We start from the raw sequence: 26,021 nt of genomic DNA on the forward strand, positions 1-26,021 counted from the left end.
GGACAACCAAGAATACATAGATATATCCCTAGAAACATTTAACCTACCACAAATAAATCAGGTAGAAATAGGAAATATGAAAAAACCAATAATGAGTAAGGTGATTAAATCAGTAATCATGTGTCTCCCAGCAAAGAAAATAAATACAGGGCCAGAGAGCTTTGCAGGTGTATTTTACTACTCATTTAAAAAATAATTAATAAAAATAATTCTCAAGACTTTCCAGAAACTTAGAAAGGAGAACACATTCTCTAACTCATTTTACAGGACCAGCATTACCCTAATACCAAAACCAGAAAATGTCTATACAAAAAAAAAAAAAAAGAACTATAGACCAACATCCCTGATAAACATAGACATGATATTTAAAAAAAAAAAAACAAAAACAAAACCAAAAACATTAGCAAACTGAATTAAACAACACATTGAAAAGATTATGTTATGATCAACTGGTACTTATCCCTGGGACACAAGGATGGTTCAACACAAGCAAGTCAAAAAGTGTAATACACCCCATTAATAGCATGAAATATAACAATCTTATGATCATCTCAATACATGCAGAAAAGGTTTTGACAAAAACAACATACTTTCATGAGTTAAAAAAAATCTTCAACAAACTAGGTATAGTTGAGGAGGAACATACCTCAACATAACAGAAGAACATATCTGACAAACCCACAATGACGTCATACTCAAATGGTTAATGGTTAGAAAACTTTTACTCTGAGATCAGTAACAAGACAAGGTGTCAACTCTCACCATCCATTCCTATCCAACATAACACTGCAGGTCCTAGCCAGAGCAATCAGGGTAAATAAAGAAATAAAAGGCATCCAAATCAGAAAGAAGTAATAATGGAAGAAAGGAAGGAAAGAATACAGAGAAAGAAAGAAAAAGAAAGACAAAAAAAGAAAGAGAGGAAGGAAAGAAGGAAAGGAAAGGAAGAAAGAAAGAAAAGAAGGGAGAGGTAAAATTGTCTTTATTTACCGATGATAGGAACTAAATATGAAAATCCTGCAGACTCAACCCTTTAGAACAGTCTCCATGATAAACCCCTAGTCATGTGTAGAATTGTTGAATTACTGTAATAGTTGTTGTACTGTTGTACTGAATATATTCTTCTGTATGTTGATTTTGTGTCTTGCACCAATAAAACTATGTGGAATTGAAAATGACACTTGTGGTAGACCTTTTGCAGAGATGGCCCCCATTCACCACTTATCACTGAATCCATGTACTTTGCAAGGTGAATGTGAAGCTCCTTACATTGAGAGGTAGAATATATTTTTTCCGCCTTTGAATCTAGACTGAACGTAACATTTTATTTGCCTTGCCTAATAATGTATGATGAAAATAACTGTGTTTCAAGGGGCCTTGGTGTGTTTCTCCTGTTCTCTTTTAACCCTGCCTCTGCTATGTAAGTAAATCTAGGCTATTCTGCTGCAGGAGGAGAAATAATGTGAAGCAGAACCCAGAACCCAGTTGCTCTCACATTGGCCAAACTAAACCAGCATACCACCAGCAAGCACCCAAAATGTGAGAACATGGCCAGAATTAGCAGGGCATTTTTGGTGGGCCCACAGCTGACAGCATGCTCATGAAGAGACCAGGAGAGACAGAAAGACTTTTCCATCATAGACTCCCATAAAATTAAAATATATATGATATATATATATATATATATATATATATATATATATATATATATCATATATTGTTTCATTTTGGCTTGGCTTATTATACAACAATAGCTGACTGATTCAATAATCAATGTAAACAGAACTGAGAATATTAATAATCTACTGCTTCTTATTTTTGACATTTGTTCTGATATTTGATAGGAGTATGCATAATGGCCTGGTTATTCATATTTATTTCAGATAACTGTACTGAAAAGTGATTACTATTGAGATTCTTTTCTAGGTTACTGGTAGAAGTTGGAAAGACCTGTGTGTTTTTGCAGGAATAATTTGTGGGAACTTCAGTAACAAGTTTTCATTCCCAGACATTTATGAGCAGAAATTCCAGCTCTTTTCTGAGTCATCTTAGATCATAGTATTGGAGAGAGTTTATAATATAACAAAGAAATTAATGACAGAGTAAATACACTTATTGTTCACTCACAATACAACATTTATGACAACATTTTTAAAAGGGAAGAATTTAAGTTTAGGGCAATAGAGGGAGTAACATTGGTAGGTAGCACTGGAAATTTTCAAATGGAAATCATCCAATTAAATAATATAAAATCTGCCACCAAATTCTTCACTCCAGTTAAAACAAACAAACAAACAAAAAACCACCTCTAAACATGGATACCAAATATCCCACATTTGAGTAGATGAGTAGATGAACATCAGCGAACACAGGTTTTCTGCAATAAAATATGGTGTGATAGAAAATTTTACTGCTTCATATTTCGGGATTTCTCTGATACTGAGCCACATTTAGTCACTTCATTTATGCAAATTTGTCTTTCTGTAGATCACACTTGAAGGGTGTTTTTGTTTGTTTGTTTTTGTTTAAGATTTTATTTATTTATTTATTTATTTATTTAACACAGAGAGAGAGAGAGCAAGCACAAGATGGGGAATAGCAGGCAGAAAGAGAGGGAGAAACAGAGCAGGGGGAGTCTGATGTGGGACTCAATCCCAGGACCCCAGAATCATGACTGAGCCACCCAGGTGCCACTTGAAGGGTGTTTGGATAAGCATTTTTTGTCTTATTCTTCTCAGTACATTCTTCTTATTCTTCTGTGCCTGAGATACTGTGTATGCTGAGCTGATAAGAGAACAAGATCCTCTTGAGAATCATGAAGCCCCATGACTAGTTACAAAACAAACTAGTAGGTTAAAGTCTATATTATCAGGAAAACCATTTATGGTAATATAGTAGAAAGGAATGGCAGACAGAGAGTGAAAAACTGTGATCTCAAATTTCCTCTACAATAATATTATAAAAATGGCCTCAGTTGCCAAATGTAGTTTATTTCATCAAACTATGACAGTTCATCACCCTTGAAGCATGTATGAATCCCTAAACTGTTTCTGATTCGAGGTTGAACCAACTTCAGAAATTAAGAAAACAATAGGAAAAATTGTTGGCTATCAGAAGGAGCAGAGAGTTTAATAAAGCAGTTGAACTTCAGAAAAATCTGAAACTCTAGGATATAAATAGAGGGATTAAGTTCATCTTTCAGGATCTGATTAAAGAATCACAATTTCTGGCTGTTAAACATTAAGGCTGAAATCACAGGTATTTCTTTAAAAATGGTCCTTTAATGACTTCACCCTGAAAAGTACATTTAGAGCCTAGTTTATGTCTTTGTTCCTTAGGCTGTAGATGAAGGGGTTCAGCATGGGAGTGACCACTGTGTACATCACTGAGGCCACTGCACTTGTACGGGGGCCCTGGGTCTGTGTAGCAGCAGAGCTAAGGTACACTCCTGGGCTCAAACAATAAAATAAAGAGACAACTGAGAGGTGAGATGCAAAGGTAGAAAATGCTTTGTACTTTCCTTCTGCTGTTGAGATCTGATATGTGGAGGAAACTATCTTAAAGTAAGAGTAAAGATTCCCAGCAAGAGGACCACCACCCAGCAGGATAGCTGCAAAATAAATCACCACATTATTCAGAAAGGAATCAGAACAGACAAGTTATATCATCTGATTGAGTTCACAGAAGAAATGGGGAATTTCCAAGACTGTGCAGAAAGACAGCTACAACACAATTAGGTTTTCTAACAAGAAATGAAGGATGCTTATGATCCAGGATACCAGGCAGCAGTCCACAGAGCTGGGGGTTCATGATGACCATGTAGTGCAGGGGGTGACGGATGGTCACGAAATGGTCATAGGCCATCACAGTCAGGAGGAAGTTGTTCAAACCTACAAAAGATATGAAAACATTCATCTGCATGATGCAGACTTCATAAGTTATGACTTGGCTCTGACTCTGGATGTTCCACAGCATCTTGAGGGTGGAGGTGGAGGTGAAACAGATGCCTACAAAGGACAAGTTGACAAGGAAGAAGTACATGGGTTTGTGGAGGTGGGAGTCAGAGGTGATTGCTAGGATGATAAGCTGGTTCCCAAGTTTGGTGACCAGGTACACGGAGAGGAAAAGCTGAAGAGGAAGGGCTGCAAATCTGGTTCCTCTGAAGGTCCCAGAAGAAGAAATTCTGAAATTTGTGTATCGTTCTATAGTTCCATGTCATTGATATAACCAGCAAAATAGACAAAGAACATGACACAATCATGCATTATTAACCTGGCAGGTGAATTATTGTTTATTTTCTGCACTCAAGAAATTACCGTTTCTATTTAGGTATGGAACATGATAAAAGCACTAAAATTAGGAACAGAAGGAACTATCTCAACATAAAGCCATTTATGAAAACCCACAACAAAGATGATACTCAATGGGAATACAGTCAACATTTTTCTTCTTTGATCAAGAACAAGACAAAGATGCTCAGTTTCAAAAGTTCAAATCAACATAAAACTGAAATTTCTACCCAGAGCAATTAAGGAAAAATAAATAAATGGCATCCAAAATGGAAAGTAAGAAATAAACTTGTGTGTGCAGACAGTATGATCTTATAAGTAGAGAATCCTAAAGTTGCCACAAAAACAGTAATAGAACTAATAAACTAATTAGCCAAGTCACTGGATACAAAGCCAACCCTCAAAAAATCAGTTGCATTTCTACATATGAACAGTGAACATCTGAAAAGGAAATAAAATAATTCCATTTACATGACATCCAAAAGATTGAGACTATCACCTCACACCAGTCAGAATTGCTAATACAAAAGATAAGTAGTAACAAGTGTTGGTAAAGATGTGGAGAAGAGGTAAGACTCGTGCACTGTTGGCGGGAATGCAAACAGGTTCAGCTACTGTGGAAAACTGTATGGAGATTCCTCAAAAAATTAAAAGTCAAACCCCCTCCTGGTCAAGTAATGCTGCTTCCCAAAGAAGACAAAAACACTAATTTGTAAATATATATACACCCAATGTTTATTGCAGCATTGTTTACAATAACTAAGATATGGAAGCAGCCAAGGGTCGAGTGATAGATGAATGGATAAAGATGATTGGTTTGTAGGTATACATACAGCAGAATACAGCCATATTAAAGAATGAGATCTTGCTTTTAGAAACAACATGGATGGGTTCAGAGGTATATTAAGTGAAATAAATCAGACAAAGACAAATACCATATGATCTCGTTTATATGTGTAATCTAAAAAACAGAGCAAATGAACAGACAAATACAAAGAAAAAAACTGGTACTTACCAGAGGGTAGGCACTGAGGGAGAAGATATTTGTTATTAAGAGGTACAAATGAGATCTTGCCATTTGCAACAACATGGATGAATCTAGAGGATATAATCTTAAGTACTGTAAGATGCTTAGATTTGGAGCATGCATGGTCTCTAGTGACACATTCCCTATCTAATAGTCTAAAGTGTCTAGACATTGCTCAATGTCCCTGGGAGGAGAAAATTGCTCCCAATGGAGAATCAGCATTTTAACTCAATCTCAAAATATTTTTATATAATTGATATAATAGTAATTTAATGAGAAAGAATATGAAAAATCCTCAAAAGTGTGAATGACCCAGCCATACCCTGAAATATTATGCAATCACTGAAATAATGAATTATCATTATACTGGCAGACAAAACTGTAAGGTACTGCAGAGAGAAAAAGCTACCAAAAACAAAAACAAAAAAACTTTGTACAAGAGTTTAAGACTATTTCCAATGAGCATAAGATTATATGCAAGAACTTGTATAAAAGTGGGAGTTGGGGGAAATTGGAAGGGGAGGTAAACCATGAGAGACTATGGACTCTGAAAAACAATCTGAGGGGTTTGAAGTGGCAGGGGGGTGGGAGGTTGGGGGAACCAGGTGGTGGGTATTAAAGAGGGCACAGATTGCATGGAACACTGGGTGTGGTGCAAAAATAATGAATACTGTTATGCTGAAAATAAATAAGAAATAAATTTATAAAAATCTTAAAACTCAAGAGGATAATAACCAATAAATAAATAAATAAAATAAAAAGGGCACCTGGGTGGCTCAGTGTGTTAAGTCTCTGCCTTTGGCTCAGGTCATGATCTCAGGGTCCTGTAATCGAGTGCCATATCAGGCTCTCTGCTCAGCAGGGAGCCTGCTTCCTCCTCTCTCTCTTTATCTCTCTCTCTCTGCTTGCCTCTAGGCCTACTTGTGATCTCTCTCTGTTAAATGAATAAACAAAATCTTTAAAAAAAGTGTATGAACATTTGTGTGTGCATAATATAAAATGTAAGTTTTAAAAAGAAACTAACTGCTTATGGAACAAAGAATAGCAGTAGGAATGAGAATAGATTGGGTATGGAGCTATCTCAAATAACAGTCTGAAACACAAAGACAATATAAAATTAACTTTATAAGGGGCACCAAATAGTATTAATATAATGACATCAACATGGCTCACTAACTCAACAATTAAAGTTCTAAAGACTTGAAAACGATGGCGGGGAGGTGTCTGTCTCAATGGTACAGCATGTGGCTTTTGATTTTGAGGTTATGAATTTGAGTCCCATGAAGGGGTATAGATTACTTTTTAAAAATTTAGAAAAAAAGGAATATAACAAAAAGTCTTTTAAAAAGTGGGGAGGATATGGTCCATTTATACAATGGAATATTACACAGCCATCAGAAAGGATGCATACCCAACATTTATATCAACATGGATGGGACTGGAGGAGATTATGCTGAGTGAAATAAGTCAAGCAGAGAGAGTCAATTATCATACGGTTTCACTTACTTGTGGAGCATAAGAATAAAACGGAGGACATTAGGAGAAGGAAAGGAAAAGTGAATTGGAGGAAATCAGAGGGGGTGATGAAGAATGAGGGACTGTGGACTCCAGGAAACAAACTGAGGGTTTTAGAGGGGAGAGGGGTGGGAGGGTGGGTGAGCCTGGTGATGTGTATTAAGGAGGGCATGTATTGCATGGAGCACTGGGTGTGGTGCATAAACAAGGAATCTTGGAACACTGAAAAATAAAATGAAATAAAATAAAGTAAAAATTTTTTAAAAAGTGGGGATGAAGAATTATCTAACATTATAATTTCATCTTATATAAAGATGTATTAATTCATATTTGTTTAGGAAGAAAAAGTGAGCATTAGTCAAATGATAAAGAATACCTTTCAAATGAGGGCTGCAAATGATGTGACTTTGAGTGAAATAAGTCAAGCAGAGAGAGTCAATTATCATATGGTTTCACTTATTTGTGGAGCATAACAAATAGCATGGAGGACAGGGGGTGTTAGAGAGGAGAATGGAGTTGGGAGAAATTGGAAGGGGAGGTGAACCATGAGAGACTATGGACTCTGAAAAACAATCTGAGGGGTTTGAAGTGGCGGGGGGGTGGGAGGTTGGGGTACCGGGTGGTGGGTATTATGAAGGGCACGGATTGCATGGAGCACTGGGTGTGGCGAAAAAATAATGAATACTGTTTTTCTGAAAATAAATAAATTAATTTATAAAAAAAAGAAATAGATCTAATCACAAAAGGCTGAAAGAATAGGAAATAACAGAAGTGTGAACACATGTTGGAAATATGTATAAAATGTGATTTAATACTTCAAATGATGCCGAAGAACTTTCTACACTTAAACAAGCAAGAGGGAGGAGGAAAATATGACCTAATGATAGGTTTGAGCAAAGTATATTAACTTTCCTACTATCCTCTAATATACCTACACATACATAAAGGATCTAAAGGTCAAATGGCAAAGTTGGTGGGAAAACTCCAATTCTTATGTTTGAAAAAATGCAATCAAAAACAGGAATATAAACACTCCAACCCCACCAAAGAAAAGCAGAGAACTGTCACAGACAATTTGCAATATAGAAAGTAAACATCTAAGAAGCCCACAGATATAGCCATTCTCACCAGTAAGGAAATAATTGCAATGTCAAGCTATTTTAGTATATCCCCTCTCACCTATTAAATTAAAAAAATAATTGATTGGAATGGCCAGCATGAAAAAGGGCACTGTGAATTGTATGTCTCATGATCCATTGGTCTGTATCATTCATCAATATCTGGACACACTCAAATTATCCCTGGATCAAAATGAGTAAAAAGAATGCTGTCCCTTGAGCACATACCCTGTTTGTAGCTAATACCCTACATTTCTATTATCCTTAATTGCAAAGATTCTAGGACTGGTGTTCTACTTTGATGAGACCACTCTCTGAAACCCATCACCACTCTTCCATCAGCACTAGCTAATCCTCAACAATCCCCCCTACCTGGCTAATTTCAGTGTTTACTTTTTACAATTAAAAAATATATTAATAATTTATTCAAGCAGGTCTACGACAACAGTGATATGCCAGTGCTGGGCTAGGGTAGATTGCCTCAGGTGGCTTCAGGTAAATATTCTTACATCATCATCATCATTATTATTATTACCCTACACTAGTCCTTTCTTGTAGTACCTCCTGGGTTTCCAGACTTATCTGCATGAGGGTGCCTGTGTGGACATCCAAATTCCTCCCTCGATGGTTGATGATGGATATTAGGCTCTGTTTTCAAACAATGTAGCAGGAGTCTTCACCCAGACTTACAATTCCAGAAAAAGCCCATGTACCTCTCAGCCAAAGGTTGCACCTGCTGAAGGACAACAGCAGAAGAGATATTTACAGCTCCCTATCTGCTCCTTAGATATATTTCCCACCTGTTTCTCCAACCCCTGGTCACATCATCTCCCATAGGACATTGGTCTGCACAGATAGGAATTTCTTTCCTAGTTTCTTGTTGCCAAGACACCAGCTTACCAGTCAGGAGAATCTAGTTATTCCTCTTCCCTGAACTCACCTGCCTCCCACAGAGCTAACTTCCTAGCACCTTACCCCAACCCAGGGTTCAAGATTTCTCCAAATCTAAGACTGAAGGGTTTTCCTTTACTAGGATCCTTGGGTCTTGAGAATATTGACTCACGGTGTGGGTACAACACTGGTATCTCTAGTTGATTGCAATTCTCCCCTTCAAGAGATGAACTGTATTCCTTTGGCATAAAACCATGAGGACTACAGTTTTGCCTTCCATGACACTTTTGCCAAAACAGTTAAGAGTTCAATGCTTTAAGATAAATTAAGAGTTGTGACATCTTAATACAAAAAATATTGTATTAATTAAAAGATATATATCTATATATATAGAAAATGGTTAATATATACATTATATATATATATGAAAATGGTTAAGGGGCACCTGGATGGCTCAATTGGTCAATATATATAGATATCTATCTATATATAGATATCAATCTATAGATATAGATTGATAGATCTAGATCGATCTATATCTATAGATAGATTATAGATCAATAGAGCTAGATCAATCTATAGTTATAGATCGATTTAGCTCTATCTTTCTATCTAGATAGATATCTATATATATAAATATCTATATATAGATAGATATATCTATATATCTAGATCTATCTATCTATCTAGATACCTATCTAGATAGATATATCTTTCAAGATAGATATATCTATCTAGATAGGTATCTAGATAGATCTAGATATATAGATATGTCTATAGGTTCCCCAGCAAGCTGTGCAGTTAAAAATGGTTAAGGGGCACCTGGGTGACTCAATCGGTCAAGCCTAAGACCCTTGATGTAAGCTTAGGTCTTGATCTCAGGGTAGTGAGTTCAAGCCCCATATTGGGTTCTGAACTGGGCATGCAGCCTGCTTAAAAATAAAATAAAATAAGAAGTGAGTGAGAGAGGTCATTGGGATTGAGGAGCACACTTGCTGTGAAGATCACAGGGTAATGTAAGAAAGTGTTGAATCTCTAAATTGTACATGTGAACCTAATATTTCACTATATGTCAACTAACTTGAATTTTGTGTGTTTGTGTTAGGGGGGTGAAACAATTTACTTTAAAAAGTGTAAGGACAAAGTGAAGCAGAACTAACTTGAATTTAAATAAAAACTTAAAAAATAAGAGTATCCTGGGGTACCTGGATGGCTCAGTTAAGAGTCTTCCTTCAGCTCAGATCATGATCCCCAGGTCCTGGGATCGCATCCTATGTCAGGGTCGGGGTCACAGTCCCTAATCAATGAGGAGCCTACTTCTCCCTCTCCATCTGCCCTTACCCCTTCCTGTGTTCTCTTGCACTCTCTGTCAAATAAATAAAATCTTTGAAAAAAATGAGTATACTTAATGAATACTGAGAAATTTATAGAATTGTTGAAGCATTATATTATATCCCTGAAATGAATAAAACACTTTATGTTAATTACTGTTAAATCAAAAATGTTTTAAGGCAAAATAAAAATAAATAAGAAGACAAAAGAGAAAAAAAAAAGATTAGCTATGATTGTCCACAGGGGACTAAGGTAATCACAGTGGACTTTCAAATGTTGATGAGGAAGACAAAAATGTTGGTGTTGGAGAGACTTTCAAAATGCTGCCATGTTGGGTCTGAAGGTGGAGGAAGAGCCAGGAGCCCAGGAATGCAGGCAGCCAGCAAGAAGACTGGAATTGGAAAGGACATAGATTCTCCCTTGAGCCTCTGGAAGGAGCTCAACCCTGCAGACATCTTGCTATTAGCCCAATGAGACTTCTTCCAAGCTTCTGCCTCCATAACTGTAAGAGCACATATGGGTTTGTTTTAAGCAACTAGTCTGGGGATATTTTCCAGCAGCAGGAAGAACCTCATATGGACATAGTCAAATTATTTGAGGATATTAAATTTAATATTTCCAATTCATTTGTAGCTTTCCTTCGATGAGGGCAATTTACATTTAAAGAAGCCACATTAATTAGAAAAAAAGTAAATCAATTTGGAGACATTCTGTCCCATCAGCTGGTATAGTGAATTTCTTGCAGCATAAATGTGAGTGTGGTCTGACTCTGAGGCCTTTGAGGCAGTGACATAGGAAAGGAACTTATCACTATAATTAAGGTCATTCATTATAATTTACGTCTTTGTATTTCTGCATCTTTCATTTCACACGCATTAAGCTCTCAAGTTCCCTTTCAATAAAAAAGATGAGATTGTAAATGCATCTGTGTGCACAAATGTGAGTGAGCTTATTTGAAAGAAAATGTGTGCAAACACACACATATCTAAGACACAACCAGGTACCCTCAAATGTTTAATTGAGATAAAATAGGAAGTTCCATATATTTTATTCATTCCCCACGATGTCCATATGAAGTTATGGTCAGAATCCCACATAGCTTCAGAAATAGAGAAAATGGTGCTCAGGATGGTTAAATTTTAATAATCACCTAAAAAAAGTAAGAAAATTTTATGTATACTCTAAAATTACACACAAATAAAAACTTGCACTACATGTTTTCCATGTTCGTGTAGCTCCTTTAATTCACTAAAGCATGTCCTTTACATATGCAGGTTATTGTGTGTAATTTTACTCCAAAGATTAATTCAGTAGAACAAATATAATGGTGCATGGCTATGGGTAGGATCTAGACCACAGGTAGCTGATTCTCATTCATATTTTTAATTTGCTATCCCTTAGTATTTATGATAAATATTAGGAAAAGGAAGTTATTTCATGTACCAATAAAAGAGTCATACTAACAGTTAGCACTGGACGTTTTCAAATAGAAACAGGATTATAATTCTAAATTATAAAACATAGGACACACTAAGAAATTCTTCACCTCAATGAATAAACCCACTCAATTGCTGGTACCAGACATCTATATTTCAATAAATAGAGGCGCAATACAAAAAAGTATTTTGGATCATAATAAAATGCATGGTTTAGAAAGCTGCACCCTTGTAGTTTTTAATTTTTTTATTTCTTTAATGCCAGTATAATTAACATACAGTGTTATATTAATTTCAATTGTATAACATAGATTCAGCAAATCTATACATTACTCAGGGCTCACCAAAATAAGTGTACTCTTAATTCCCATGACCTATTTCACCCATTCTCCCTCCTCCCCTCTGGTAAACACCATCTCCTTCCTCATAGTGAAGAAACTGTTTTTTTTTTTTTAACCTCCTTTTTTTTTGTTTGTTTGTGTATTTTTTTCTTAAATTCCACATGAGTGAAATCATTAGGTATTTGTCTTTCTCTGGCTGACTGATTTCACTTAATATTATACCCTCTTAATCCATCAATATTGCAAAAGCCTACATCAAAGTGAAAAGCTTCTCCACAACAAAAGAAAATCAACAAAACAAAAAGACTACATACTTGGTAGGGGGGACAAGATGGCGGGGAAGTAGGAGGAGGTGCCTTTTCAACTTGTACCCCAAAGTGAGCTGATTACCTACCAAAGAACTCCAATCACCCACGAAATCAGCCTGAGATCAGAATTATACACATCTGGATCTCTAAAGGGGGAAAAGACGCCAGTGGGCAGGTAAAGCTGAGTGGGAATGGCAGACTGATATCTAAAGATAAACAAAACGGGGAGGGAGCCACCAGAAGGGACCAGTTGGAAAGTAATACCCCAATAGGAGCAGCATTAACTTGGAGACTGGTTGAAAGCACTCCAAAAGAGCAAAGGATCGCGGGGGGGTGGGGAAATTGTGGGTATCAGGACAGCTAGGAACAGGGACTTAAGTCCCCAGTCCCAGGACAGCCTCCCCTGTCACTGAGGCAGAGAGAGTGCGGTGGAGAAAGGAGCTCTTGGTCCCTAAGCCACCAGTGCACCAAGAATGCGTGGGGTCCATTTCCTGTGAGGGGATGGGAGCCATGCCGGGCGGCAGAATGTGGGAGCCCTGCTATAGAGCCCGAGATACTCCCCTGAGAGAGGTATAAAGGCCCAACCAGTGCCCTTTGATACATGCCATTGTTTCAGAGCCTGCACCAAACTCTGCCCCCAGAGAGGTGCGTGAAGGCCCAGCCTGGTGCTCCCTCGGACCTACACCCCATTCTCAGAGCCTGAGACCCATGCGTGAACCTCAACCTCCCCTGAAATTGGTGCATGCAGGCCAGGCACTCTTAGACCCAGAAAACCAGGCACTCCTAGCCCAGGCCAGCGGAAAAATCTCAGTGCATGATTGCTGCTTGGAACCTCTCTGGCAGTCTGGATCTGCCCAGACAGCTGCCACTGCCTTGGCTTTGGGTACAAGCAAAAGATCCTACGTCCACAGGGACGGCGACTTGGAACCTTCTCTGCCAGCAGCCAAGGGGGAACTTATTTAGGCTCTGCAGCCAGACTGAGGCTTCTCTATGAGAGGGAGATGAGGGTGTGGTTTGTTTTCCTCTAAAACTACAAAAACCATCAAAAGTTTTCAAAGTGAGAGGAAAAAAAAAGTGAACAAACATAAAAACCACCAGAGAACAAAAGCCTTAAAAAAAAAAAAAAAACAGTTTTTTTCAGAGCCCATCCTCTTGAGAGGGTCAGGAGGACTTAAGTCAGGGAACATCATTGACTGACAACCATGTGGAAGGCCCCTCCCCCAGAAAAGAAACCAAGAAAGAAAAAAACAAAAAGAGGGGAAAAAAAAGGACTATGAGAGAACAACCACTACTTCATAGGAAAACTTTTATTTTTCATTCATTCTCACTATTCTGGTTCATTTTTTTTTAATATATATATAGGTATTTTTTTAACCTAATAACCATCACAGTGAGCTGTCCAGTACATCAAATTCCATAGTAACCTTCTAACCTGAACTTTTTGATACATACACCAGTTTTTCTTTTGCATTTCTATTTTTAAAATTCCTTCTTTTTTTAAATTTTAATTTAGTTTAGTCTAGTTTATTCCTTTTTATTTTTATTTTCTAATATTCATATAGAGTAAAACTTCAAAGTAATACCCTTTCCCCAATCAATACTAGCCCTCTAGGTAAAGCAATTTTTAATCCCCCTTTATCTTAGGAAAGGTGAGTCCTTTAACAAAGGTATCAAGATACTACCAGGAAGAATCAAAACAACCTTCCTCAAACACACTGAGAATTTAAAACCACTCTCCCATCTTTTTCTTGCACAAGTGTTTCTGTGTTTTTGTGTTTGTCCTGATAGTATATAAATCTTACACTTGGGGTTCTTTTTGATGAGGTTCTTCTTTTATTTGCATATATATTTTTTCTATTGTCATATAATTTTATCAGTCTTTTTGTTTGTCTGTTTTTGTTTGTCTACTTCATACATCTTACCTTGGGGCCAATCTGGGCTGAACCTTCTCTTTCATCTTCCCTTTCATTCCTGTCTCTCTCTCTCTCTCTCTTTTTTTTTTTCCTTTTTCTTTTTTTTTTCTTTTGTCTCTCGTTTGGGTGGGTAATCCTGATTGCTCAGAAGTGTTCCAGGGTGCACATTGACTGCACCACGGTTAATACATCCAGCTACATCTGTTCAGTCATCTCCCACCAAAATGACTAGGAGGAGGAATGCTCAACAGAAGAAAAATGCAGGAGATGGACCTTCTGAAACAATAGCTAGGTTGGAGAAAGCCATGGATGACCAAACAGAATTGATTAGGGCTGAGCTGAAAGCGACCAGACAGAATGTTCAAAATGTTAGGGTGGAGCTTCAAGGTACCAGGGATGAGGTTCACAATGCTCTCAATGAGTTCCAATCTAATCTAAACTCTCTCAAAGCTAGGGTAACTGAGACAGAAGATAGAATTAGTGATCTGGAGGACAAAGAGATAGAGAGAAAAGATAAGGAGGAAGCCTGGAACAAACAGTGTAGAAGCCACGAATACAGAATCAGGGAAATAAATGATACCATGAAACGTGCCAACGTCAGAATTATTGGAATCCCTGAAGGGGAGGAGAAAGAAAGAAGTCTAGAAGATAGAGTGGAACAAGTCCTTTATGAAAAATTTTCCAATCTCGTGAATGGAACCAGTGTTCATGTACTAGAGGCTGAACGGTCTCCACCCAAGATTATACATTCCAAAAAAACATCACGACATCTGATAGTCAAATTGAAGAATTATAATTGTTGTTATAATCTCTTGAAAGCCGCTAGGGCAAAGAGGCTCCTTATGTACAGAGGAAAGCCCATCAGAATAACATCAGTCCACAGAGACCTGGCAAGCCGGAAAAGGCTGGCAAGATATATTCAGGGCACTAAATGAGAAGAACATGCAGCCAAGAATACTTTATCCAGGAAGACTGACATTCAAAATGGATGGAGAGATAAAGAGTTTTCAAGACCAACAAGGCTTAAAAGACTATGCAACCACCAAGCCAACACTGCAGGAAATATTAAGGGGTTGTTCTATAAAAGAGGAAAAGCCTAAGAATAGCATTGAACAGAAATATAGAGAAAATCTACAAAGAAAGAAAGACTTCAAAGGTAACACGATGTCAATAAAAATGTATCTATCAATAATCACTCTCAATGGGAATGGCCTAAATGTGCCCATAAAACAGCACAGGGTTGCAAATTCGATAAAAAGACAAGACCCATCAATATGCTGTCTACAAGAGACCCATTTTGAACCTAAAGATACACCCATACTGAAAGTGAAGGGGTGGAGAAGCATTTTTCATGCCAATGGGCCTCAAAAGAAGGCTGGGTAGCGATTCTCATATCAGATAAATTAGATGTTAAATTAAAGACTGTAGTCAGAAATACAGAAGGACACTACATAATTCTTAAATGGACTATCCAGCTAAATGATCTAAACAACTGTAAATAGCTATGCCCCCAATATAGGAGCAGCCAATTACATAAGAAAAATGTTAATCAAGATAAAGAGTCATATTGATATGAATACACTAATTGTAGGGGATCTTAACACGCCTCTCTCAGAAATAGACAGATCATCAAAGCAGAAAATCAATAAAGAAACAAGAGCATTGAATGACGCATTGGACCAGATGGACCTCATAGATATAGACAGAACATTCCACCCTAAAACAACAGAATACACATTCTTCTCAAGTGCACATGGAACCTTCTCAAGAATAGACCACATACTGGGTCACAAATCAGGACTCAACCGATGCCAAAAGACTGAGATTATTGACTGCATATTCTCAGATCACAATGCTTTGAAACTGGAGCTCAATCACAAGGAAAAGTTCAGAAGGAACTCAAACACCTGGAAGCTAAAGGCCACCATGCTTAAGAATGCTTGGATCAACCAGGAGATCAAAGAAGAACTGAAACAATTCATGGAAACCAATGAGAATGATGACACTTCTGTCCAAAACCTATGGGATACAGCAAAGGCGGTCCTAAGGGGGAAATACAAGGCCATCCTAGCCTCCCTCAAAAAAAATTGAAAAATCCAGAACACAGCAGCTGTCTCTACACCTAAAAGAACTGGAGAATCAACAACAAATCAAACCAACTCCACACATAAGAGAGGAAATCATCAAAATTAAAGCTGAGATCAATGAGGTAGAAACCAAAGATACAGTAGAATGTACCAATGAAACAAGAAGTTGGTTTTTTGAAAGAATCAATAAGATCAATAAACCATTGGCCACACTAATCCAAAAGAAAAGAGAGAAAGCCCAAATTCATAAAATTATGAATGAAAAGGGAGAGATCACAACGAACACCAAGGAAGTAGAAACAATAATCAGAAGTTATTATCGACAGTTATATGCCAATAAGATTAGCAACCTAGATGAAATGGATGCATTCCTGGAAAAATATAAACTACCAGACATGAACAAGGAAGTAATCGATAACCTGAATAGACTGATATCTAATAACGAGATTGAAGCAGTGATCAGAAACCTCCAAAAAAAAGAAGAGCCCAGGACTGAACGGATTCCCTGGGGAATCCTACCAAACCTTCAAAGAAGAAATAACACCTATTCTCCTGAAGCTGTTTCAAAAAATTGAAGCAGAAGGAAAACTTCCTGACTCTTTCTACGAAGCCAGAATTATTCCCAAACCAGGAAAAGACCCTACCAAAAAGGAGAATTTTAGACCAATATCACTGATGAATATGGATGCTAAGATTCTCAACAAGATCCTAGCAAACAGGATCCAACGGCACATTAAAAAGCTTATCCTCCAAGATAAGGTGGGATTCATCCCTGGGCTACAAGGATGGTTCAACATTTGCAAATAAATCAATATGATACAACAATTTAATATGAGAAGAGAGAATAACCAAATGGTCCTCTCAATTGATGCAGAAAAAGTATTTGACAAAATCCAGCAGCAGTTCCTGATTAAAACGCTTCAAAGTATAGGGATACAGGGAACATTCCTGAACCTCATCAAATCTATCTATGAAAGATGCACAGCAAATATCCTCAATGGGAAAAAGCTTGAAGCCTTCCCGTTGAGATCAGGAACACGACAAGGATGCCCACTTTCACCACTCTTGTTCAACAGAGTATTAGAAGTGCTAGCAACAGGAATCAGACAACAAAGAGAAATAAAAGGCATCCAAATTGGTAATGAAGAAGCCAAACTCTCTCTCTTTGCAGATGACATGATTCTTTATATGGAAAACCCAAAAGACTCCAGCCCCAAACTACTGGAACTCATACAGCAATTCAGGAACGTGGCAGGATACAAAGTCAATGTACAGAAATCAGTGGCTTTCTTATACACTAACAATGAAAATACAGAAAGGGAAATTAGGGAATCAATTCCATTTACTATAGCACCAAGTACCATTAGATACCTGGGAAGAAACCTAACCAAAGAGGTAAAGGATCTGTATTCGAGGAACTACAGAACGCTCATGAAAGAAATTGAAGAAGACACAAAAAGATGTAATACCATTCCATGCTCTTGGATCGGAAGATTAAACATTGTTAAAATGTCTATACTGCCTAGAGCAATCTATACTTTTCATGCCATTCCGATCTAAATTCCACTGGTATTCTTCAAAGAGCTAGAGCAAATAATCCTTAAATTGTATGGAATCAGAGAGACCCTGAATTGCTATGAAATGTTGAAAAACAAAAATAAAGCTGGGGGCATCATGTTAACTGATTTCAAGCTTTATTACAAAGCTGTGATCACCAAGACAGCATGGTCCTGGCATCAAAACAGACACATAGACCAGAGGAACAGAGTAGAGAGCCCAAATATGGATCCTCAACTGTATGGTCAAATAATCTTCGACAAAACAGGAAAAAATATAGAGTGGAAAAAGACAGTCTCTTCAATAAATGGTGCTGGGAAAACTGGACAGCTATATGTAGAAGAATGAAACTCGACCATTCTCTTACACGGTACACAAAGATAAACTCAAAATAGATAAAAGACCTAAACGTGAGACAGTAATCCATCAGAATCCTAGAGGAAAACATAGGCATTAATCTCTTCGATATCAGCCACAGCAACTTCTTTCAAGATATGTCTCCAAAAGGGAAAATAAACTTTTGGGACTTCATCAAAATCAAAAGAATCTGCACAGCAAAGGAAACAGTCAAAAAAACAAAGAGAGAACCCATGGAATGGGAGAAGATATTTGCAAATGACAGTACAGACAAAAGGTTGATATCCAGGATCTATAATGAACTTCTCAAACTCAACACACACGAAAGAGGCAAACATATCAAAAAATGGGCAGAAGATATGAACAGACACTTCTCCAATCAAGACATACAAATGGCTATCAGACACATGAAAAAATGTTCATCATCATTAGCCCTCAGGGAGATTCAAATTAAAACCACATTGAGATATCACTTTACACCAGTTAGAATGGACAAAATTAACAAAACAGGAAACAACATTTGTTGGAGGGGTTGTGGAGAAAGTGGAGCCCTCTTACACTGTTGGTGGGAATGCAAGTTGGTGCAGCCTCTTTGGAGAACAGTGTGAAGATTCCTCAAGAAATTAAAAATAGAGCTTCCCTATGGCCCTGCAATTGCACTCCTGGGTATTTACCCCAAGGATAGAGATATCGTGAAAAGAAGGGCCATATGTACCGCAGTGTTTATAGCAGCAATGGCATGTTCGCCAAACTATGGAAAGAACCAAGATGCCCTTCAACGGACAAATGAATAAGGAAGATGTGGTCCATATACACTCTGGAGTATTATGCCTCCATCAGAAAGGATGAATACCCAAGTTTTGTAGCAACATGGACGGGACTGGAAGAGATTATGCTGAGTGAAATAAGTCAAGCAGAGAGAGTCAATTATCATATGGTTTCACTTATTTGTGGAGCATAACAAATATCATGGAGGACAAGGGGTGTTAGGAGGAGGGACTTGGGGTAAATTGGAAGCAGAGGTGAATCATGAGAGACTACGGACTCTGAAAAACAATCTGAGGAGTTTGAAGTGGCGGGGGGGTGGGAGGTTGGGGTACCAGGTGGTGGGTATTAGAGAGGGCACAATTGCATGGAGCACTCGGTGTGGTGAAAAATAATGAATACTGTTTTTCTGAAAATAAATTTATTTAAAAAATTAAAAAAAAATAAAATAAAATAAAGAAGTTATTATCAACAGTTATATGCCAATAAGCTTAGCAACCTTGATGAAATGGATGCATTCCTGGAAAACTATAAACTCCCAAAATTGAACCAGGAAGAAATCGACAACCTTGATAGACTGATATCTAGTAATCAGATTGAAGCAGTGATCAAAAACCTCCCAAAAAACAAGAGCCCAGGACCTGACGGATTCCCTGGGGAATTCTACCAAACCTTCAAAGAAGAAATAACACCTATTTTCCTGAAGCTGTTTAAAAAAATTGAAGCAGAAGGAAAACTTCCTGACTCTTTCTATGAAGCCAGCATTACCCTGATGCCCAATCCAGTCAAAGACACTACCAAGAAGGGGAATTTCAGACCAATATCACTGATGAATATGGATGCTAAGATTCTCAACAAGATCCTAGCCAACAGTATCCAACAGCACATTAAAAAGATTATCCACCATGATCAGGTGGGATTCATCCCTGGGCTACAAGGATGGTTCAACATTCACAAATCAATCAATGTGTTAGAAAAAATTAATAAGAGAAGAGAGAAGAACCACATGGTCTTCTCAATTGATGCAGAAAAAGCATTTGACAAAATCCAGCAGCAGTTCCTGATTAAAACCGTTCAAAGTATAGGGATAGAGCGAACACTCCTGAACTCCCTCAAATCTATCTATGAAAGACCCACAGCAAATATCATCCTCAATGGGAAAAAGCTTGCAGCCTTCCCCTTGAGATCAGGAACACGACAAGGATGCCCACTTTCACCACTCTTGTTCAACATAGTATTAGAAGTCCTAGCAACAGCAATCAGACAACAAAGAGAAATAAAAGGCATACAAATTGGCAAGGAAGTAGTCAATCTCTCTCTCTTCGCAGATGACATGATTCTTTATATGGAAAACCCAAAAGACTCCACCCCGAAATTCCTAGAACTCATTGAAGAAGACACAACAAGATGGAAGACCATTCCATGCTCTTGGATCGGAAGGATAAACATTGTTAAAATGTCTATACTGCCTAGAGCAATCTATACCTCTTATTTATTTATTTATTTATTTATTTATTTATTTATTTATTTATTTTCATTTATTTATTTTCAGCATAACAGTATCATTATTTTTTCACCACAACCTGTGCTCCATGCAATCCGTGCTCTCTGTAATACCCACCACCTGGTATCCGAACTCCCACCCCCTCGCCACTTCAAACCCCTCAGATTGTTTTTCAGAGTCCATAGTCTCTTATGATTCACATCCCCTTCCAATTTACCCCAACCCCCTTCTCTCTAACTCCCCATGTCCTCCATTCTTTTTGTTATGCTCCACAAATAAGTGAAACCATATGATAATTGACTCTCTCTGCTTGACTTATTTCACTCAGCATAATCACTTCCAGTCCCATCCATGTTCCTACAAAAGTTGGGTATTCGTCGTTTCTGATGGAGGCATAATACTCCATAGTGTTTATGGGCCACATCTTCCTTATCCATTCATCCGTTGAAGGGCATCTTGGTTCTTTCCATAGTTTGGCGACCATGGGCATTGCTGCTATAAACATTGGGGTACAGATGGCCCTTCTTTCACTCCATTCGTATCTTTGGGGTAAATACCCAGGAGTGCAATGGCAGGGTCATAAGGAAGTTCTATTTTTAATTTCTTGAGGAATCTCCACACTGTTCTCTAAAGAGGCTGCACCAAGTTGCATTCCCACCATCAGTGTAAGAGGGTCCCCCTTTCTCTACATCCTCTCCAACACATGTTGTTTCCTGTCTTGCTAATTTTGGCCATTCTAACTGGTCAAGGTGATATCTCAATCTATACTTTTAATGCCATTCCGATAAAAATTCCACCAGTATTCTTCAAAGAGCTGGAGCAAATAATCCAAAAATTTGTATGGAATCAGAAGACACCCCGGATCGTTAAGAAATGTTGAAAAACAAAAATAAAACGGTGGGCATCACGTTACCTGATTTCAAGCTTTATTACAAAGCTGTGATTGCCAGCACAGCATGGTACTAGTATAAAAACAGACACATAGTCTACTGGAACAAAATAGAGAAACCAGATATGGACCTTCAACTCTATGGTCAATTAATCTTCGACAAACAGTAGAAAATATACAGTGGAAAAAAGACAGTCTCTCAATAAATGGTGCTGGGAAAACTGGACAGATTTATGTAGAAGAATGAAACTCGTCCATTTTCTTACACCGTACACAAAGATAAACTCAAAGTGGATAAAAGACCTCAACGTGAGACAGGAATCCATTAGAATCCTAGAGGAGAACATAGGTAGTAGCCCCTTCGGTATCAGCCACAGCAACTTCTTTCAAGATATGTCTCCAAAGGCAAAGGAAACAAAAGCGAAAATAAACTCTTGGGACTTCAAAATCAAAAGCTTCTGCACAGCAAATGAAACAGTAAAAAAACCAAAGGCAACCCACGTAATGGGAGAAGATATTTGCAAATGACAGTACAGACAAAAGGTTGATATCCAGGATCTATAATGAACTCCTCAAACTCAACACACACAAAACAGACAATCATATAAAAAAAAATGGGTAGTATATATGAACAGAGACTTCTCCAATGATGACATACAAATGGCTATCAGACACATGAAAAAAATGTTCATCATCACTAGCCCTTACAGAGATTCAAATTAAAACCACATTGAGAGGGGCGCCTGGGTGGCTCAGTGGTTGGGCCTCTGCCTTTGGCTCAGGTCATGATCTCGGTGTCCTGGGATCGAGCCCCGCATCTGCTCGGTGGGGAGCCTGCTTCCCCCCTTCTCTCTGCCTGCCTCTCTGCCTACTTGTGATCTCTGTCTGTCAAATAGATAAATAAAATCTTTAAAAACAAAACAAAACAAAACAAAAAAAAAACCACATTGAGATATTACCTTAGACCAGTTAGAATGGCCAAAATTAACAAGACAGGAAACAACCTGTGTTGGAGGGGATGTGGAAAAAGGGGAACCCTCTACACTGTAGGTGGGAATGCAAGTTGGTGCAGCCTCTTTGGATAACAGTGTGGAGATTCCTCAAGGAATTAAAAATAGAACTTCCCTATGACCCTGCCATTGCACTCCTGGTTATTTACCCAAAGATACAGATGTCGTGAAAAGATGGGCCATCTGTACCCCAATGTTTATAGCAGCAATGTCCCCGGTCGCCAAACTGTGGAAGGAACCAAGATGCCCTTCAGTGGACGAATGGATAAGGAAAATGTGGTCCATATACACTCTGGAGTATTATGCCTCCATCAGAAAGGATGAATATCCAACTTTTTAGGAACATGGACCAGACTCGAAGAGATTATGCTGAGTGAAATAAATCAAGTAGAGAGAGTCAATTATCATATGGTTTCACTTAGTTGTGGAGCATAACAAATAGCATGGAGGACATTGGGAGTTAGGAGAAGGGAGTTGTGGGAAATTGGAAGGGGAGGTGAATTACGAGAGTCTATGTCTATGGACTCTGAAAAACAATCTGAGTGGTTTGAAGTGGCGGAGGGGTGGGAGGTTGGGGTACCAGGTAGTGGGTATAATAGAGGGCATGGATTGCATGGAGCACTGGGTGTGGTGAAAAAATAATGAATACTGTTATGCTGAAAATAAATGAATTTAATTTAAAAAAGACAACATACTTACATGGGAGAATATATTTGCAAATTATATTTAACATAAGGGATTATTGACCAAAATATATAAAGAATGAAGTCAACACAAAAAATTTAATTTAAAATGGTCAGAATTTTATACAGACTTTCCTCCAACAACGACATACAAATTACCAACACACACATGAGAAGATACTCAACATTACTTATTGTCAGGGACATGCAAAGCAAAATCACAGTGAGATATCATCTCACATCTGTCAAAATGGTTAAAACTAACAACACAGGAAAACAATAGGTGTTGGGGAGAATATAGAGAAAGGGTAACCCTTTTGTACTCTTTGTAGGAATACAAACTGGTGCAGTCACTCTGGTCACTCAAAAAATTAAAATAGAGCTGACCTGTGATCCAGGGATCACAGTACTGGGAATTACCCAAAGAAAATTTATCCTCATATTTCTGGCCTTCTCTGACACTAACCACATAACAGGTCAATCTACTTATTCAAATTTATCTTTCCATGCAGACTACACTCTGGTTATATGTTTACTAATGAGTGTTTGGCTGTGACTATCATATGCAATCCAGACATGTCAGGGAATAATAGAATAAAACAAGGAAATTGTGTTTTGTTTTGTTTTGTTTTTCTTTAAATTAAATTAGATGATGTTGAAGAGTTAACTATGTTCTTCTCTCGGTTTTAGATGGCTTCCTCTCTCACATTGAGTTCTTTCATCCATTTTGAGTTTATCTTTGTGTATGGTGTAAGGGGATGGCCCAGTTTCATTCTTCTATATGTAGCTGTCCAATTTTCCAGGACCACATATTGTAGTGACTGCCTTTTTTCCATTGGATATTTTTTCCTGTTTTGTCAAAGATTAGTTGACCATAGAGTTGAGAATCCAAATCTGGGCTTTCTATTCTGCTCCATTGGTCTATATGTCTGTTTTTGTGCCAATACTATGAATCAGCCACAGTAACTTCTTTCCAAGTCACATCTCCAAGGAAAGCAAAACAGAAGTAAAAATGAACTTTTAGGACTTCATCAAGATGAAAAGCTTCTGCATAAGAAAGGTAACAGTCAACAAAACTATGAGGTAATCCACGGAATGGGGAAGATATTTGCAAATGGCTTTACAGACAAAGGGCTTATATCCAAGATCGATAAAGAACTTCTCAAACTCAACATTCAAAAAACTATAACCTAGTCAACAAATGGGAAGAAGACATGAACAGATACTTCTCCAAAGAAGACATACAAATGGCTAACAGACACATGAAAACATGCTCCACATTACTTGTCAACAGGGAGATATAAATCAAAACCACAATGAGATACCACCTCACACCAGTTAGAATGGCCAAAATTAACGAAACAGGAAACAATAAATGGTGAGGATGTAGAGAAAGGGAAACCCTCTTACACTCTTGGTGGGAATGGAAGTTGGCACAGCCACTCTGGAAAACAGCATGGAGGTTAATAAAGATGTTAAGAATAGAGATACCCTATGACCCAGCAATTACACTACTAGGTATTTATCCCAAAGATACAGAAGTAGTGAATAGGAGGTGTACATGTTCCCCAATGTTCATAGCAGCAAAGTCCATAATTACCAAACTGTGGAAGGAGCAGCAGTGCCCTTCAATAGACGAATGGGTAAAGAAGATGTGGTACCTATACACAAGGGAATAGCACTCAGCCATCAGCAATAATGAATACCTACCATTTGCATCAACATGGGTGGAACTGGAGGGGATTATGCTAAGTGAAGTAAGTCAAGCAGAGAAAGACAATTATCGTATGGTTTCACTCATCTGTAGAACATAAGTAATAGTACAGGAGACCAAAGGGGAAAGCAAGGAAACACACACACACACACACACACACACACACTGGCTAACTGAACACAGTAAAAATAATAAATAATAAAATAATTTCTCATATATAATAAATAATAAATTAATATATAACAAAATAATATATAAATATAATACATTTTATATTATATAAATGATAATAAATAGTAATAATAAATAATAAATAAATATGATTAGCCATCATACAGTACATCATTAGTTTTTGGTGTAGTGTTCAATTATTCATTGGTTTTGTGTAACTCCCAGTGCTCCTCATATCACAAGCCCTCCTTAATGACCATCACCAGTTATTCCATCATCCCACTCCTGCTGCTTTTCAAAACCCTCAATTTGTTTCCTGGAGTCAAGAGTCTCTCATGGTTTGGCTCCCTCTCGGATTGCTTCCCATTTAGTTTTTCCTCCCTTCCCCTATGATCCTCTGTGTTACTTCTTATATTCCACAGATGACTAAAAATAATTTTAAAGCACAGTAGCATGTTTGCAGGGAAAGCACCTGACTTGAAGTTTTGATTTTTAAGGTAGGCATTACAAAGATAACCATGCTGAATGAACATATTGTCTGGTGTAGGACACAATTACCAGAGAAGCATTCAGAGAAGCACTCAGCCTACACCAGACATAAGTACATTTTCAGAAAGATCTGGGTAACCTCAATATGACAAGTGAATGACAATGTTTTCCCTCCGTGCCAGAATTTCACTCTTATGTTTTAAACTTGTCAATAGAGACTGAACCTGCAAACCCATAGCCACTCTGACCATGGGCCCCAATAAAGGCAGGACCCTTAGTTATGGGTTTTCTCTCAGTGCTATGAATCTCTATACCACCCCCTAGGCTTTTCTTACTCTACCCCCCAGTAATAAGTAATAAGCCTGGTTTTGTTAGAGTTCTCTGATGGGCATTACTGAGGTGTGTATTGCAATCACAATAAGAATCCAAGGGCTGGTGCAGCCACAGAGATTCTGGTCATGGAAGTGTCTGTGGGAATGTCCACAAGTACAGGGGTGCAGGGGAGTGCCTGGGTTTTCCTGCCTGAGCACCCCGCCAGAAGCCTGACAAACAGAACAGTGTTAGGGTCCATGTTATTAGGAAGAGGAGTGAAGGTACTCATTGTAAAAAAAAAAAAAAAAAAAAT

The 26,021-nt window shown here is 37.9% G+C and overlaps 1 pseudogene; it reads right to left on the reverse strand.

The window, feature by feature from the left end:
• Positions 1–3,314: 3,314 nt before the first annotated feature.
• LOC131823111 (olfactory receptor-like protein OLF4) overlaps positions 3,315–26,021 on the reverse strand; it is a 44,681-nt pseudogene continuing 21,974 nt past the window's right edge.

Source organism: Mustela lutreola, chromosome 2 (genome assembly GCF_030435805.1).
Source record: "Mustela lutreola isolate mMusLut2 chromosome 2, mMusLut2.pri, whole genome shotgun sequence".
Taxonomy (NCBI): Eukaryota; Metazoa; Chordata; class Mammalia; order Carnivora; family Mustelidae; genus Mustela; species Mustela lutreola.